Consider the following 14,871-nt stretch of genomic DNA (forward strand, 5'->3'; position numbering starts at 1 on the left):
AGACTATAAGTGAAGTCTCCTGATGCCTATTTAGGCACTTTTTCACTCTGTCACACACAATACAGAATGTGATGCAAAGCTCTCTCCTCCACGGATTACTCAAGATGTTGACCTCATTGGTGCCACTCAACGAGAGAATCAACCTTCTATGGACTGAATGTTTGTTTCCCTAAGATTCATATGTTGAAGCTCTAACCCCCAAATGTGACGGTATTTGGAGGATGGGGGTTTGGGGGGTAATTAGGTCATTAGGGTAGAGCTCTTGAATGGGATTAGTGCCCTCATAAGAAGAGACACAAGAGAGATGCTTTCCCCCATGTGTAGGCACAGAAAGGAGGCAGCCATCTATGAACCAGGAAGAGGGCTCTCATCAGGAACCAAATCGTCCTGAGTGTGTGCTGTGGGCAGAGCTTGCATACTCAGGTGAGTGAATGACTGACAGTATCTGAAAGGCCGCGAGGCTTTGATCCAGGTTTCACATTAGGGTGTTGTTTGGGACAAAGGTCACCTAGTTCAACTCTTGATTCTTCACTATACCCTTAGGAGAAAGGTAAAGTACCTGGAGTTAATGTCCCCACTTAGAAGTGTTTCTTAACTTGTCAGATGTCATCATTTGAGTCAAAAGCACCTATTGGCCTAGAAAATAAGTCTCCTCAATTCCTCTCTAGCGCTCAACTCTAAGATGAAGCAGGATTCCAAGGTCAACAACCCAAGCTGTGTTTTTTTTTGTTTTTTTTATTAAAACTCATCATTGCCCATAAAATCAAGTATATCTCTGGGGAATAGTAAAGCCGTCAACTAGCTACTTGTAAATGAGAGAGGCATTTTCTGGTTGACACAGTGAGCAAAAAAGACCCAGATGGTGGATCCTTTTGGCATAGACTTATCTGCTCCGGCTGTCTAATACATTTCTTCGCTGTGTTAATTCTTGCATCAGAACCGTCATGGCAGTTTGCTTATTTACAAGGAAGACAAAAATGGAAAGATTTTTGTCTGTAGGATTCTTGCCTTCCTCCTTCAACACTGGGGTGGCCTGTTCACTGCAGGGGGCAACTGAAATGACCTGGATCCTTTGGTGAAAAATTTCAAAGCTCTGTCCCATGCAAGGTTGAATACAGTCCCTTCCTCATGAAACAGGAAAGGGGATTAGACTTTTGGGGAGGTGGTTATGTTACCTCGGCTGGACCTAATGCCTGATGAAGGTTCAGAATTTATTTTAAAATGGGTTTTGGCTGCTTGGATAGAGCATGTTGCATTACTGCTGGCTGGAGAGTGAGTCCCGCAGGCTTTCGGCCCTGTCTTCTTTCATGAGGAATCCCTGCCAATCCAGGATCCGTGAACTGCTTCTGCCATCCAATCTCTAATTTAGCATATGTACAAAGCCAATTTTTGGACACCATGATGGAGCCTGGCACCTCTGCAGCCCACCATGTTTGCAGTGCTCACAGTGAAATAAGTAGCTAGAAAAATATATGCCATGAAAAGGCTTTTTAGATTCACAGATAAATTGTCTATGTATTATATATGTATATGTGTCTCTCTCCTGCTTTTTGAACATAAACTTCCCCCATGCCTTTCCTTGTAGTTATTTCATTTAGATTTTCAATCTGGGATGCACTTAGCAATAGCCAACACTGACAAAGATAAAACCCTGCTCCCCACAGAGAAGATCTGATTTTTAAAATGTAGAAATGCTGCTTGTTACAAAGTAGGACATTTCCCTTTTAATTAGTTTCAAAAAACACCCAAATAATTAGCAACTAGGAAATGATACCATTTTAGAGTACTTAAAAATAATTCCCACGCAAGCAAAACCAATTTGATGAGAGGCACAAGCTAGTGAAACCTTCAGTTTTGAGATAAATTCAACTGCTTCTTTGGGGACAGCTGTCACAACCATGGGAACATTCACGTAGCCCTCTGGCTTTGATTGTTGTTTTCGCTCAGAAAACCCATGTCTACGGTGTACTGAAATAGTTGGGAACAAGTGCTAATTGAGGCTCGAGTGCACCCACCCATCTTTGCTGAAAATGTGGATCTCCCTGCCTCCCTCCCTTCTATAGATTTTCTTGCCAATCATCTAGTTTTCTAACAGTTCTTCAAAAGAGACTAGGTAGCCACAAAAGCTCTATGGTGTCACGTCATGCGATCTTTGAAAATAAACACATGTATTGTGCTCTCTCACCTTGCAATGCGCTGGCCCTGAGTCCTCAGAAGACTGCCCATCAGGAGGGGCATCATTTTGACTTTCCCCTGTGCATAAATGAAATCAAATCTCTGAACAAAAGGGAGGGGAAAACGATGTGATTTTCTGATGTGTGTTTCTTCCAATGCTTAGATTGTGACAATGGCCAACTTTTTGACTCTTTTGGTAAATGAGATCCCTGCTCTGTCGGCCAGGTGAGCCATCGCCGATAGGTTTGCTTACATGGGATGAACGAATCCTCTCAAACCATACCCAGGCCTAACCTGCTATGGCTTCTGTTGGGTAAAAATGAATCTGAGCCCTGCCTGTATACATATAAATATTTCAGGAGCTTGGCTGACGGCGAGCTTTGCACGACCATGCAGAAGCCCAGCTTGATTGCCCTGGCCCGCCCGGTATGGCGCTCCCCAGGTGGCAGGGGCTGAGAGCGGGCCGTGCAGTTGGTAGGGGGTGGACGTGAGGGCCTACAGTCATTCTGAGTAGCCCCTGGGCTGATTAGTGACAAGGGCTGACAGGCTCCTATGGGGAGGTCCTGTCCAGTTTCCTTCTGCGGCAGGGATGATGGGCCATGCGTGGGGTCCTGAGGCAGAGACTGGGTACTTTCTTGTGTGACTGTGACTACATTCCTCATCAACAAGGCCACACTCACGGTCTCTTTGGAAGCCCTTGGCTTGCTGGAGGATTACCATCAAGAGACGTCTGCTCAGCAGGGCCAGGTTCTTTCCCCACCCCTCAAGGGCCAGCATGGTGCCTCCATGTGGCTTCACCCAAGCCAGAGAGAAGGGCAGGGCACCAGGTCTGGGAATTAGAAAGGGCGATTGTTATGTGTATACGGAACAGTCATGGACAGTTGGAAAGGCTTACACGTAACCCCATTGGGAATGGCTTAAAACTGAAGCCTGTGATAAATGACTCACAGAACCCAGACCCTGACTAGTATGCCTGGGAATGGCGAGAGGTGAGGTTCCTAACATCTGTGATTCTCAGAGTTCAAATGACTGGAATGTATGTAAAGGATTCCAGGACTGGTCCTGCAAACAAAAATAACTATTTAAACAGGGAAGAATTTTTCACTCCTGAGTGATCCTGAAACCTTAAAATATGAGATTATCACCTTTCAAGTTTAGTGTCAAAGGAAAGACTACTTCATTGTAATATAAAGCTTACAACTTCAGTCCCACTGTCTTAGCACCCAGAGACAACTGCCACCTCATTGGCATACTGAGGTTCCTTACTGATGGGTATGTGTTCAAGTGGGGAGACCAACTAGGTGAATAGTTAGAAACTATAAAGTTGTAAGAACTAAGGCAGATATGGGATTCAAATGCAGATATTTTGAACTTATAACTTTTGATAAGGTAAAATCAATAAGGATTTAAAAAATGTACTTCAGTTATATCAAAGATTAGTAGATTTTAAGATCAGAGTTGGATTATAATTTGGGATTAATTTACATGGTTTGTTGTTTTAGTAATGCAGTTGATTTTCCTAGTGTAAAGAAAACACTTTGTACCCTGGACCGCTGAGAGTTGGGTTTATAATAGAGACAAAAAAAAAAAAAGGCAAACTCTGGACAGAGAGAAGCTGTATCAGTCAGGGCTCTCTAGAGACACAGAACCAAAAGAAGATAGATAGATAGATAGATAGACAGACAGATTTATTTTAAAGCACTAGCTCAAAAGATGACAAGTGAAAATCCATAAGGCAAGCTGGGGGGCTGGAAACTTGGGCAGAAGTTGACGTTGTAGTCCTAAGGCAGAACTTCTTTTCCAGGAAACCTTACTTGTTGCTTCTAAGGTCTGCAACTGATTGGATGAGGCCCACCTATATTACCCAGGGTAATCTAATTTCTGTAAAGGTAATGTAATTTATGTAATTTATGTAAAGCCCACCTATATTACCCAGGGTAATCTAATTTATATAAAGTCTAACTTATGTAATTTATCTAATTTATGATTGTAGATGTTAACCACATCTACAAAACATATTCCTAGCAACATCTAGATTAGTGTTTGATTAAATAACTGGGTACTATAGCTTAGCCAAGTTGACACATAAAGCAGATCATAACAGTAGCTTTCTGCCAAACTGTGAAAAAATAATAGCTGTCTTCAGTCCATGAAGATTCAGCCTTCTTTCTCACTTTTGGAAGGGTCCAAGCCACAACCCATCACTTGAGGCATGATACTCTAGTGATCTATAGCTCTGCTGTCTTCCTCATCAGATACCCATTGGAAGAGGGCTGCAGGTCCTGAGCCTTGTACAGATGGTGTGCAGACAGGGGACTGGCAAACAAGCCGAAATGGAGGGGAGGAAGAGCCACCTATTTTATGGTTTCCATTCTACTAGTTCTACTAGCGTTCTACTAGTGTCTCTGAAGCAGTTCTTCCAACTACAGCCAATATACAAACGGTTGTCTGCCCACTGACCGGTTCCTGGTACATGCTCTCCATCACCATCGTTCTCAAATAGTCACTCAGTATGCCCTTTGGCCATGATGTGCTCTTAACACGTGAGATTATGAACGTATTGCACTGGGTCAATAAGTCATGGGTGTTCTCATCCCAGAGGATCATAAGCTTCCTTCCCTGCTAATTATACTCTAAGTCTTTCCTGTCATAATTTTTATATTTATAAAATACTTTAAACACAAAACATCCTTCCTCTAAGAGGACTAAATCAAAAGAAAAAAAAACCTTGGAATAAGAATGCATCCTTTTGATCTCTGAGGTCAGATAATGGTAAGTAACATTTACACGGTACTTTATCATTTATAAAGTGCTTTCACATACACTTATTTTATTTTTATCCTTGCAGCAACCTTGGGAGGTAGATGGTATTATCACCATTTTACAGATGATGGCTCCAAGGCTCAGAGAGGTTAACAGACTTTCCTGATGTCATACAGCCATCAGGCTGCTAAGCAGGGACAGGGGCTGCAATCTTCTGATCCTAGCTCCACACTTGGCTGCCTAGACTACTTTGGGGCTTGTTGCTGGTGACCAGCTTAACTCTCAAACCTTAGTTTACGAAGTTACATAAATGTGGCCAGAATCTGATTGCCCATTAAATCATGAAGTGGCTATCTACTATGGAAAACCTTCGCTGGAGGTAGTGTTCCCACATATGGCCAGGTACCTTTCCCCTCCCCATGTCTTACTCGGGTGCAGAGAGCTCTATTGGAAATCAGTGGGAGGCCTGCACAATGAAGAGCAGGGAATGAGAAGCAGGATGCAAATCTCTTTCATACAGTGGAAACTTACATTCTAACAAATAATTAAGAAAAAATCTGAGGTCGTTTCCTCAGCTGATCATCACCGGCAGAGCCAACTTTGGATTAAACACTTCTGCTCAGTGGTTTTGACATTCTCAGTCAGGCATAACTTTGTTTTTTTCCTATAAATTTATTTATTTATTTAATTTATTTTTTGGCTGCGTTGGGTCTTCGTTGCTGTGCACGGGCTTTCTCTAGTTGTGGCGAGCAGGGGCTACTCTTCGTTGCGGTGCGTGGGCTTCTCATTGCGGTGGCTTCTCTTGTTGCGGAGCACGGGCTCTAGGCGCGCGGGCTTCAGTAGCTGTGGCACGTGGGCTCTAGAGCTCAGGCTCAGTAGTTGTGGCGCAAGGGCTTAGTTGCTCCGCGGCATGCGGGATCTTCCCAGAGCAGGGCTCGAACCCGTGTCCCCCGCATTGGCAGGCGGATTCTTAACCACTGAGCCACCAGGGAAGTCCAGTCAGGCATATCCTGATGAAATCAGAGATGCAGAAAATATTTTTTGATGGAATTCAGGGACAAAACAGCTAGAAGGGAAGCCAATTCTGTGTGCAAACTTGTGCAGACAGAGATAAAGAGGAAAAGTGAAAGCAAGAGAATAAGAAGCGTGTGCTTGTGTGAGTGTGTATGTATAAATGAAGATGAAAGCAAGTGACAGAAGAGGAAAGGCGAAGCTGGGGTGATGCTAATTAATTAGACTTTAAGATCTTGGCAGCAAGAGGTGTGTTTTATAAACAATCTTCACTAAAACATACCTTTCCAACTATTAACTGTTTTATTTGCCAGAAAAAGACTCTAATTATTCTGTGCTTGTTTCAATCCAAAAGTGGAGAAAGAAATATTAATAAGTAAACATAGCCATTCTCATGCTATAATATATATCTCTGCACAGAGGTTAACGTTTCGAATGCTCAATTAATAAAGTGTGTCCAATTCAAACTATTTTACAAAAAAAGATTAAGTGGGGGGCTATTAGTCTGAAGGCTTCAAAATAGTGGAAAAGAAAAACTAGACCAAAGATATAAGAAATAATAGAATGTTAACCATTTAGGAATCTCTTAATAACATGCTTATACTAAGTCACCAGCAAGTCAACTAGCTTTCCTCTTAGGATTTAGGTCTAGAAAAGTCTGATCTATGAGGATAGAATAAAGACCTGCAGACATGCCAAATCTTTTAAAAAAATTATCTCCCATGTATCCTTTCTGAGGCAGTTAATAATGGATATACTCCATTAAAATGAGGGAACAAACCAAGAAAGAAAAAGACATGCGATCCAGTAAACAGAATATCCAACTCAGGAATTAAATCAAAGGACTTCCCAGATAGGAAGGGAAGCTCCCAGATAACAATTTAGTGAGTAACCAGAACAAGACTGGAGTGGTAGACGGCAACTCTGTTGGAGAGTTTGGGACTGAATTAGTGAGAGAGATGTAGAAAATAAAGCAAATTCAATAGGTGAAAGGATAAACAAACTGTGGTACACTCATACAATGGAATACTATTCAGCAATAAAAAGAAAAGCTATCAAACCACAAAAAGACATGAAGGAAACTTAAATGCATATTGCTAAGTGAAAGGAGCCAGTCTGATTCCAACTATATGACATTCTGGAGAACGCGAAACTATGGAGACAGTAAAACGATCAGTGGTTCCCAGGGGTTCACTGGGAGCAGGATGAACAGACCAGAAGGGATTTTTAGGGTAATAAAACTATTCTGTATGATACTGTAACTGTGGATAAATGATATTATGCAGTTGTCAAAACCCATAAACTGTACAACACAAAGAGTGAATCCTAATGTAATCTATGGACTTTGGGGGCTTCCCTGGTGGCGCAGTGGTTAAGAATCCATCTGCCAATGCAGGGGACACGGGTTCGAGCCCCGCTCTGGGAAGATCCCACATGCCGCAGAGCAACTAAGCCTGTGCACCACGACTACTGAGCCTGCGTTCTAGAGCCCGCGAGCCACAACTACTGAGCCCACGTGCCACAACTACTGAAGCCCACGCGCCTAGAGCCCATGCTCTGCAACAAGAGAAGCCAATGCAATGAGAAGCCCATGCACCACAACGAAAAGTAGCCCCTGCTTGCCACAACTAGAGAAAGCCCACACGCAGGAACAAAGACCCAACACAGCCAAAAATAAATAAATTTAAAAAAATACTCTGAAAAAAAAATCTATGGACTTTAGTTAATAAATTTTAAAGATTAAATAAATAAAACCAAAGCAATTATTAATTTCAGGAAAAAGAAAGCAAATATAATCACAGTAAGCCATATGACTCAGTTGTGAAAATACTTACTTAGACACATTAAGTAAACATTGAATATTGATATGATCCTAAAATATTTTATATTTATAGTGGAAAAATACAGATAAGGGAGAGGAGTGAGAGAGCTCAATCCTTATCTTACATAAAAAGAGGTCACTAGATAATATACAAAATTGAAAAATCAAGAAATAGTATAAACATGCTATTTAGAAATAGCAAGAAAGTGAAAAAAGTTGAAAGTAGTTCATTCTAGGGAGCAAGACTTGGGGAGGGGCAGGAAAGTCTGATTTTCTCTAAGAGCTTTATCGCAACAAAAAGGAAACCCATAAATCAGCTATGTTTCCCTGACCCCTCAGCACTCTGAGGCACAATTATGTAGTGGGTAGGGCACCATATTAATCAGGTCAGAGCTAGGACCTCTCTCTCTGAGCATATGGACCATACCTTACTCCTCAGCTCACTGCAGACATGTACCTTGTCTGAATGGAAACCGGGCTAGAGCACGTGGACAAATCAGCACAAATCCATGATCACCACTTACTAAGGCCCACTGGTCTGATTTGTCAGTATGTTGCACTTGATCTTGTTGAGAATGGCTCTTTTAAGAGGCACCAAACCTGCCCCTGTCAAGGCACCAACACAGACGAAGACAGTCAACTTCCATGAGTTAGTCTCAGCCTTGCTTCTGAATCATTTTCTTGACTCTGATCCTGTCCTAGTTTTAAGCCTCCCAGCCACCAGTCCTGCTGTTTTGCTCTCCTGTTTACAGTCTTACCTACTCATTTGGACTTGATGGTGTGGGTACCATATTTGTGTAATAAACCACCCCAAAACCTAGTGGCTTACAACCACAACCATTTTATTTGCTCAAGACTCTGTGGGTCAGAATTTGCCCTGGCCCACCCCAGGTGGTTCTTCTGCTGGTCCCACTGGGGTTTGTTTATGTGCATCCAGTTATCTGGTGGCTTGACTGGGGCTGGATGATCTAAGATGGCCCCACTCACCTGTCTGATTATTAGTATTAGTGCAGGCTATCATTAGGGCCATATGTCTCCAGCAGGGAGCCAGGGATCCATCATGAGGTGGCAGAGTTCCAGAAGGGCAAGCCCCAAATGTTCCCCTGACCAAGGCAAGCCACATGGCCCAAACCAGAATCAATGCAGGAGGGAACTACGCAATGGTGTGTATATGGGAGGTTTGAATCACTAGGGTCTACCACAGACACTTTCCCCACTTATGCTCTGGCTTCCTGCTTGGTCTCCAGCCTGCAGGTCTCAAAAGGAATATTTCCAGGAAATGGATGTGCCATTTTTTCTGTCTAAGAAGACTGTAAGCTCACTAGGGATTTATTTTTCACTCCTTCATAACCCATCCATAGTAGAATACAAAGGCAGTGTGCTTTCTTTTCTTTTTTTTTGTTTTTTAAGTTATTTTATTTCATTTATTTTTGACTGCATTGGGTCTTTGTTGCTGTGCACGGCTTTCTCTAGTTGTGGCGAGCGGGGGCTACTCTTCGTTGCGGTGTGCGGGCTTCTCATTGCAGTGGCTTCTCTTATTGTGGAGCACGGGCTCTAGGCACACGGGCTTCAGTAGTTGTGGCACGTGGGCTCAGCAGTTGTGGCACGTGGCTCAGTAGTTGTGGCTCGTGGGCTCTAGAGCGCAGGCTCAGTAGTTGTGGCACACGGGCTTAGTTGCTCCGTGGCATGTGGGATCTTCCCAGACCAGGGCTTGAACCCGTGTCCCCTGCATTGGCAGGCGGATTCTTAACCACTGCGCCACCAGGGAAGTCCAGCAGTGTGCTTTCTATGAGGGGAACCAGGTTGTTGTGAGCCTGAGGTCAATGCCACTGGGCTAGGCCATACCTAGGAGAGCAGGGGGAGAGGAAGGGTCGACACACATGAAGTGCCTTGGTGCTGTCTTGTAACACACACAAAAATTCCTTGGCTATGCCCTTTAGGGAGCACAACAAGCCTGATTTTCCATAGAAAATGAAAATTATTGATATGCTCATCCAAAAACAGGAGCAATTTTGGATAAATGGTATCTGTTCATTCATTTATTCACAGAATAGTGTGAATTAAACCAGTTAAGTGCCAGGTACAGTGTTAGATGCTCGGCATCCAAAGATGAATACATTATAGTTCCTGTCTTTAAGATGCTCAGAGCCTAGTAAGGGATACGGATAAATATAGATACCCTTCAACACCCAAAATCTAATCCATCCCTTGAAAATGGCCAGATAGCAAGTTTTTGGATGGCAAGAGCTTATATGCCATCACTATGAATGGAACAAAAGTATGATGTTCTCAGCCCACCTAAAAACCTTCAGAAAACATTTTTAACAGTTTAATTGCCGGGACTTCCCTGGTGGTCCAGTGGTTAAGACTCCGAGCTTCCACTGCAGGGGGCGAGGGTTCGATCCCTGGTCCGGGAACTAAGATCCCACATGCTGCGTGGGACGGCCAAAAAAAACCCACCCAGTTTAACTGCCCATATAACAACCCACCAAGTATTTTCTACATAATGTAAAAGATTTAGAACACTGATTATAATTATTTAACAATGAATGAGCACTCATGGGTGTATTTGTTACAGTACATGAGACTGTATAGTAGTGCATACAACTTATGTTTTCCTTCTATGCCATATTAAACATGTATGGTAATGTACATAAACAATGTAACTACATGCTAAGGAACCTCTCTTGGAAGACAATAACATGAGATGGATTGGACATTAGTGATAACACACCCGTTTAAATGACATGCAGTGTGATCCCAGCGGGGATACAGCTGAACACGCTCTGATCCTCTGATCTGAATCCATACAAAACCTAAATTTTTTGCCAGTACACACATACAAACCCATGTTGCAATTTTGATCAAGATGGTGAATGCTGTGTTAAAAGTTTCTGCAAGTTGTTACAGTGACTACTCCAACGGTGAGAGTTGAGCTAGTACAGGAGTTTTTTTTGTTTTTGTTTTTGTTTTTTTAGTACAGGAGTTTTGTACTAATATTGAGACTGTGAAACAATGTGACAATGTATAGGGTTACATGATGGAAGGAGGAAACAAACTGAACACAGATGAAAACAGCTAGGCATATTATGTGTGCATATGGGCAAGGTAAACAAAGTATATTGAAGAAGCACATCTACTGTTACTGTGAAAAAATTCTGAATGATTTTTTCCATTTCTCTTATTCTATTATCGCTGTTATATTGTTGTTTTTGCAGTTAAGACACGACTTTTAAAATGTGGGCATGTGCAAAAACAATGGATGCAAATATAAGTGTGAGCGCCCGTGAATGCAACCTCTCACCCCACCCCCACCATGGTCTTCAGAGCCTGGTTAGACCATGGCAAGTGGAGGAGGTCCAACACTCAGGAAAGATCACCTGGATCAGGTCTGCTTTAGGGAAGCTGGGATTCTCTGCAACCAGCAGCTACTGAATGCACAAGTCAAAATTTGTATATATTAAATACAAGTATCTTGCTTTGCATAGTAGGTGGCTGAGGGTGTATTACATTTTTGTAATTTAAATTATACTTCAAGAAACACAAGGGGAACTCAGTATTTAAAAGTCCCTTGCAGAGAATTCTTTTGATGAGTAAAAATTTCTTTCACTTTAGTGGTTACCCCCCTGATTTAACGGTTTTGATAAGCTGGATTTTCTCAAAGCCGGGTATAACAGCAGCATCTCACACTCGTTTTAGACAATTACGGGACATCAGCTTGATGGAATATTAAGCAGTCATTAACATTTATAATTATGAAGACTGTGGCAATGTGGAAAAATGCTTGTGGTGTGTTAAGTGAAAAAGAGCTAAATACAAAATTATATTTAAACCATTACTGCAACTGAGTAAAAATGCATGGGGAAGAACACAGAATAAAGAAAGTATTTTTACACACATCACGTTTTGATCTCAAGGGGATTAAGTGGAGCTTTTCAAAAAGCAAATTCTACCTTTCAGCTATAGAAACTGAAGAGGGTAGACCTCACATTTTAGCGGTGTGAGCTGCTATAACAGACACCCACAGTCACAGGGGCTTAACCCACTAGTAGTTCCTTTCCTATTCATGTCAAAACTAGTCTGTGGTGGGGTGGAGTTGCGAGGCTGTGTCTTCAGGGACCCAGCCCGTCAGTGGCTCTCATCTTAACCCACAACGTCCAAAGTCTTTCTCTGGCTATTAACAGTCAACAAGGAGAAAGAACATTGAGGATAGAGAAAAGTTTTTGTGGGTGAGGGATGGAAGTATACATCACTTCCACCCACATTCTGTGGGTCAAACTTTAATCACATGGCAATATGTAAATGCACAGGAGGCTCAAAAATATCATCTGTGTGCCAGGAGGAAGCAGAAGCAGGTTTTGGTGAACAGCTGGCTGATCTCTACCACACAAATACTCACATCTAACAAGAGGCAGGGCAAGAACTGGAAACCCAGGTCTTTCTAGCTTAGCTCAGTACTTACATTTTTATCTCTCATTCATATTCTCTCTCTCTCTGTCTCTCACACACACACACACACACACACATGCACTAAAGATAAAGATTTACGTGTGGAAATCTAAACAGAAGACAGCTGTTCTACATTTAAGTACAACCAATATACAATCTAATTCTTTTTAGGAAACACATTACATTCTCAATGAAAATCATCCCTGGGAAGGAAATACCAGGTATAAATCCAGGTTCTTGAGCAAGAGAATTTGGCTAAGAGCTGACTTGGCTGAGAAAGAATAAACAAATGCCTACATAATTACATGGCCCTTATATTTCCAGTGTCACTCACATCTCTGCTTAAGCATTATCCCATTGTCGATGGGTAGGAAGAAAATCAAATCCTACCTGTCGCATACATTAAGAGACCCCCTACCACTTCCCATGAAATCCCAGCCAGAAGGCACTAGAAAAGTGTTGGCATATTTATCTTCTTTGAGGCCTGTTTTTACTCGGCTCTTGCCCAACTTTTCAGATCTCCTCCACTGTGGTTGTGACCAACAAAAGGAAGGACACAGACACTGGGAGCTATTTTCAAGCAAAAACAGCTTACACAGCACATTAAAATATTATTTTGGGGTTACATCCTGAAAAACAGGTATCTGTCCCAAATTTGGCATTTTTGATGTTAAATGTTTTCATTTGGTGAAAAATCAGTTCAAACCAGGACAAATTATGAGATCTTATCGGAACTGGGTGAGGCTTGGTGAGTGTTGTTTGTGTCAAACATCTAAGTTACAGCCAGAGCTTAAATTGGACAATGAGAAAAATAAAATTGCTATTTTATATTTCTTTGTCCCCTGCCAAGACTAACCAGTACAATGCTCTGAACATTTAGGCACTTGGTAAATACTGAGCCAATCATTATAAACATCATTATTATGTTATGCTGTTTGACTATAGTTGAGAAACTACCAAAGTAAGAATGGATAATTGCATCTATAGTAAATGCTGCCAGGCTACTCTGCTTATAGGCCTGCTCTGAACTTTGTAAGGTTCACTCATTCCCTCATCCACACCACACACCCACCCTCCCCCACACACACCCATCCATACACACCATCTACACACACAAACACATCACCCCCCCAGAGATGCAACACACACACATGCCTCTACACACCCATCCACACACACACATGCCTCTACACACCCATCCACACACACAAATTCTATCTTGCTGCTTGCAGGGTTTCAGGTCCCTTTTGGGATTGTGACTTCTGACCTTTATTCTTGGGAATGCTGCTCCTGACAATCGTTCCATGGGGTGATCCTAAGTGTCCTGGTGAGCAATTGGGTCTGAAGTGCCACCCCAAGAGGCAGAGTAGGATGACCCAGGCCGGGTATGCTGCCCAGGGGCCACTAGAGAAACCTGTGCTTCAGGAGCCCCACCCTGGCTCACTCTTTCCCAACTTTTTATTGCAATGTTTGAAAGAAGAAACCTTGCTTTTGGGATAAAGGAACGTCTAGGAGGCTCAATTCCCATGCTCTGAGTTCAGTCTCTGTTTCTAACTCTAAGACCTGGGTGAGTTCCTTACTTTTCCAATGGGTTTGCCAGCCCTTGAACCAGGACTTGCAGTAACCCATAAAATCTACATGGTGAGGAGGGAGGAAAGGGTAACTTAAGAGCTGGTGTCAGAATTCTTCAGGGAGAAAACTGTCATAAAAAATTTTTATTTTAATAATTGCCTTTAATAAAATTAGTATAGAAAGGCTAAGGGTAGAAAGAACTATTTCTGTTTGTTTAAAAACAAATAAACAAAAACTGGTTGGGCCATTTGCTAGTGGAAAGAGCCCTCAGGGCAAGGCTGGGATGGACTAGGAGTGAGACAAAGAAAACCAAATTTCTCTGCAAAATAAAGTAAGAAGAATAGACAGGTTCTAGCAGTTTGAAAAGGAAGCGGGGAGGGAGTAGGAAAGGTGGTGGGACTTTGGTCCCTACTATGGCCTATGGATTTTTCTGTTTTAGGAAGTTTTGTGCTATAATATGATTCCCAGGCACTGGAGGACTTGGGGACAGCAAAGTGGCTGTCATCTAGTGTCAGGTAAGATATGTTGAGCACTTACTGTGGGCCAGGCACTAGGTTATGCAGTTGACATGCACATTCTGATTTAATCTTCAAACCCACTCTGTGATAAGCCTGCCGCTATCTCCACTTTACAGAGGAGGACATGGAGGCTTGATGAGGGACAGACACCCAGTAAGTCAGAGTCCAAATCTGAGTTTGACTGATTCCAAAATCCATCCTATTTATTAGTCACTAGAGCATACTGTCCTCATGAACACTGAAGACTATAGCACTAAGCTATGGAGCAGAAATTATTTGTGGTTTACTAATTAAGGGTGATAAAAGCATCCCAGAAATGCAAAGCACTAAATAAATACTAGTATCACTGTCCTTGAGCTTGACCACTGACATCTGAAGGAAGCACTGTCATCTAAAATGGAAACATGACAAGCCAGTAAGGGCTTATTAATGTCACATGAAAATGATATAAATACTCATGTTTGCATTCCACTGGATATTTACATTCTGAAGACCATCTTCTCAGGCACTGGACTCCCATTAAAGTCAGGATCATTTGCAAATCCAGTAGAAAATACAGAC

At 42.3% G+C, this 14,871-nt stretch overlaps 1 protein-coding gene and 2 long non-coding RNA genes across 12 annotated transcripts in view; 1 reads left to right on the forward strand and 2 right to left on the reverse strand.

Annotated features, from left to right (window-relative positions):
* The window catches only part of LOC309647417, a 34,890-nt gene extending 20,873 nt beyond the window's left edge, over positions 1 to 14,017 (reverse strand). Inside the window, exon 1 of the long non-coding RNA XR_014256035.1 lies at positions 13,488 to 14,017. This is a non-coding gene — a long non-coding RNA (uncharacterized lncRNA). The remainder of the gene's footprint in view (positions 1 to 13,487) is intronic.
* CLYBL (citramalyl-CoA lyase) overlaps positions 1 to 14,871 on the reverse strand; it is a 256,049-nt gene that overhangs the window by 72,413 nt on the left and 168,765 nt on the right. The gene's annotated exons all lie outside the window — the stretch shown is intronic.
* Positions 1 to 14,871, forward strand: part of LOC309647423 — a 290,446-nt gene that overhangs the window by 5,904 nt on the left and 269,671 nt on the right. The gene's annotated exons all lie outside the window — the stretch shown is intronic.

Source organism: Balaenoptera physalus (assembly GCF_965194825.1).
Source record: "Balaenoptera physalus genome assembly, chromosome: 18".
NCBI lineage: Eukaryota > Metazoa > Chordata > Mammalia > Artiodactyla > Balaenopteridae > Balaenoptera > Balaenoptera physalus.